The sequence below is a fragment of the Ursus maritimus genome, unplaced genomic scaffold, assembly GCF_017311325.1.
Source record: "Ursus maritimus isolate PB19 unplaced genomic scaffold, ASM1731132v1 scaffold_31, whole genome shotgun sequence".
Classification (NCBI taxonomy): Eukaryota; Metazoa; Chordata; class Mammalia; order Carnivora; family Ursidae; genus Ursus; species Ursus maritimus.
Genome location: NW_024425675.1, coordinates 13591111 through 13595177, shown reverse-complemented (window position 1 = coordinate 13595177; position 4067 = coordinate 13591111).

Genomic DNA, 4067 nt, shown 5'->3' with positions numbered 1-4067 from the left:
CCCGCCTGGAGAGGCTGCAGCAGCACTGGGAATCCTCTGGAGCTTGCTTTGGGACACTGCGCTTTCACACACTAGTGGTTTCCGCCTGGGAATCAGATTGATGAAGTGATTTCCCTTTCTCTGTTCTATGTGAAGCTGTTCTTTTTTTCCAGCAGACCAGAGGAAAATAATTGTAGCCGCTCAGTTTTACAGCGTGTTAATTTAGCTCCCCAGTGAATAAAGTCTGAGGCTGAAGGCCAAGTAGTTGACTCAAACAGGAGACTGGGACTGTTGCCAAGACCGTGGGGCGGCTTCCTGGCCAGCCGATCCCCAGCTACAGGTGGCACGAGGCTCCCTCGGGGGCAGCCCGGCCCTTCATTGCCACGAGTGGCCCAAAAGAAAGCCACTTCCCCCGGTTTGCATGCCAGACCCGGGCTACCACCCACCACCTTTGCTGTCTGTATAGGGGCCTGTGACCCTCGTCTGCGCCCTGGGAAGGCTGTAGGAGCACAGAGGGCCTGGAGCCCCAAGGTGTCCCGGGGCCACACTGTCCCTGGCCTGGAGTGCCCGCCAGAGTGCGCAGAGCAGAGGTGAGACCTGAGACCACGGCATGTATTCTCAGCCTGTTAGGTGGAAAGCTGGCTTTGTTGTAGGACCATTTGGTGAGAAGGAACTTTAAAAAATTTAGGACTGAATGTGAAAATCTGTTTTTACCAATGTCTGATCTTGACTAATAATCAAAGCCGCTTGGTCCTACCCTGGGGTCCCTCAGCCTCCAGACACAGCCCCAGCTCGCTTGAAGGCACTGGGACCAAACGGGTGGCCTGTGGTGAGGGCGTGGAAGGCCGCGAGCACTGGTGCCAGAGGGCCCATTGCAGGAGCTCCTGCTCAGGCTGGGCTCTGACTTCGGCAAGCATGTCCCGTGCCTCAGTTTCCCCTGAGTGGGGTGGAGTCCCTCAGGAGGAGCTGGGGGTCAGGATCCGTAGAACCCCTCAACCCTTGGGCCTTTCTAGGGCAAAGGCAAACCGAATGTATGCTGAAGTCTCTCGGCTGTCTGTCCTCTTGGGGGGAATTCAGAATCCCTCAGGGGCCTCGGGGACCTCCATCTGTTAGCAATCCCACACAGACCCGTGACCATGTAACAAACACACTGTCCAAGCAGTAAGGTGTAAAGGTGTAAACTGGGACTGTCCTGCACAGCATATGGTCCATCCTGTGCGCAGAATATCACAATTTAAACTGTGCCCTGTAGATTCTAGGGAGAAACCTAATTGCTAAACCAACTGCAACAAATACCCCACAGACCGGAGGAGGAATCAAATAGCTGGTATTTTAAAGGGATTAGTTCTTTGCTCTCAAAGGGGCAGGTGGATGTGGCTTGGGGGGTGGGACTCGCACATAACAAGAAAAAGTCCTGAGGTAAGAGGCGTTTCTTCAAGTTCTCTCAAAACAGTTACAGTAGAAAGCTTATTATGATCTTATTCTAAAACTGAGCAGGGAATTTGAAGACACACCCATGAGAAAACCCAGTGGCTGCAATGTTCCAATCAAAAACGATCATCCCCTCGTGGGGCTGGGCTGTCTAGCCCAGCATACGACGGGACTGATCAGATGAGAGGCTTGTGTAGGACTTCTAGATGGTTCCCATACCAGCGCCATAGAAGCAGCAGATTCCCTGTTGTAAATCCAAGCCGTGTGGTCCGTCGTGCTTCCACCAGTAAAGCTGGGTAAGGCACAGCTGAGAAGGAGCTGCGCTCCGCCTGTGCCACGCGACACCTCTAGACCCCGTGGGCTGTGCGGCGCCACCGGCCGTGGACAGGAGAGCTGGCCGCAGGGCCGGACCTGGTCGGCCAGCTGGGGTTCTGTGAGAAGTCAGACGTGTGAGCGGGCGCTAGAAATTGGAGCTCTAAACTGTCTAGAGAAATGGAAGCGGGGAGATTTTTGTTCCAGTGGAGAAAGTAAACCTGAATCACTAAAGGATAAAAGACCTGTCCTCCCAGAAGAGGAGGGCAAAGGCCCCAAAGCCGTGGCTCCACTGCGGGCCCCAGCTGGCTGTGCGGGGGGGCCGGTGAGACTTGGGGGGCCAGGCGGCAGGATGGCATCAGGAGAGCATGCGCCCGCCGCCACCCAGGGCTTCCCAAATGCAGCAGAAATGGTCAGTGTTGCTGTTTGTTCTCTGCTAGGGTCTGACTGGGGTGTGGACCTCGAAGAATCGAAACCAAATCCTGAGCCTCAAGCCTTGTCTCCACGCTCCCTGCCCGGCCCCCCACCCCTGCCTCCTTCCAAACCCCAAGCATCCAAGACAACTTTCCTGACTCGGTTCCCACTCCTTGCTTACTGCCCTTGACCCAAAATTTAGATGTGGCTCTTTTGACTCTAAAGCTCTGGCCTTTCCTTAGACCGTCTGCGAGGGCGAGGCAGGGACCGGGCCAGGCTGCCACGGGTGTGGAGGCCTCCTTCATGTGAGGCCACTCACTGACTCGATCGCATCTGAGTTCTCGGGGCAGGAAATGAGCATTGAGAGGCTGAAGGGAGGCTGGTCCAGGCCCCAGTTCATGAGCAGCAGGGCTGGGGCCTGAAACTGGTTGGAGGCCACGTCTGCGGTGTTTCTCTGTCCGTGGGCCATGTCAGGATAAATATGACAGCAGAGGCTGTAAAGAGGCTTTTTTTTTTTTTTTTTTTTTGGGGGTGAGAGACCCTTGGGGACACCTAGTGAAATACGCAGACTCCCTCCCTGAAGATGACACAACTGGAACAGGAGATTTTGTCAGGGTCGCAGGTGCCTGGGGGGGTCCCCCAGTGAGCTGGGGCTCCCCAGGCAAGGAACTGGGGCAGGCAGGAGGTGAGGCGCAGGGGGCCCCATCGGGCCCATCGGCCCTGTCATGCGTCAGCAGCCTCTTAAAAGGACGCTAACAGCAAGGCTGGATGGTCAGACAGATGAAGAGAGCTTACTGTTTTCCACATGCCCCGCATGATGTTAAAGGTTTTGCGCAGATTATCTCGCTTTATCGTCCTAACAACGCGGCAGCTGTCATTATTTCCTATTTCTCCAGTCGAGGAAGGGAGACAACGAGGTAAACCAAGGCGCCTGATGTCACAGAGCTTGGCCTTGGAGCTCCTGTCGCTAAGGCTGCCCCTGGTGGCTCTGGAAAGGGGAGCTGGGCCTGGAGAAGGGGGCTGCCAGTGGGCCTGGCCGTGGGTGCTTGATGCCCCCCGTGATCGGTGTAGCAACTTCCTCTTGGAAGCTCCTTTGTTTTCTTGGCCATGACCTTGCTCACACTGAATCCCACAGGTCTCTGGAGTGTGGCTGAACTCTGGGAACCCCTGGCCCACCTACTTCAACAAAAATTGGCAGCTCCCAGAATCCCCTGAGGAAAGGGCCCCTTTCTGAATTTTTTTTTTTTTTTTAAAGAACTTGGTAGGCAGAATAGTCACAGGTAGAAAGCTGTGCTAGAGCCTTGTCTTCTTAAGTCTAGAAAAGATGAGGCTGGTAGGCAAATCAGGGAATCGTATCCTCGATTGTACTGCATTGGGCATCTTTGGGCTCCTGTGGGGCTCTCCCCAAGCTGGAAGCCCAGAACTCTTGTAATGCAGTTTGGGGGTACATGGGACAGGAACCCAGTGCAAAGTACGGCAGGTAGAAAGGGTATTCGAATGGAAGGAGGCTCGCAGAATCCCAGAAGGTCACAAGCCGGACCACCAAGTGGCACGAAAGACAGGCCTGGAGCTGGACTCAGAGGCGAGGGGGTCCCGGGGCCAGAACGAAGCCAGAACAACGGCGTGCTCGCCACTGTTTCTCTCCGTCGCATTTTTCTCCCTCACACCCCGGAATGAATGGGGAGGCGGCCGTGGCCGCAGCAGGTGCACAGGGACAGCCCTGTTGCTTCAGGAGAAGGCTCTGGGGGATCAGCTGTTGGCTCTGGTTCGCCGGCAGAAGGGGTGGCCCGGCTGGGACAGGACGGCCTGACGACACCGGCGCCCTGCCCCCCTCCCGGCCCGTCCGGCCCCCGACCTGGGACACAGCCGGGGGCTGCTGGCCAGCCGGGCTCTCCCTCCCTCCCTGCACGGGGCTGGACGGAGCTGCGGCC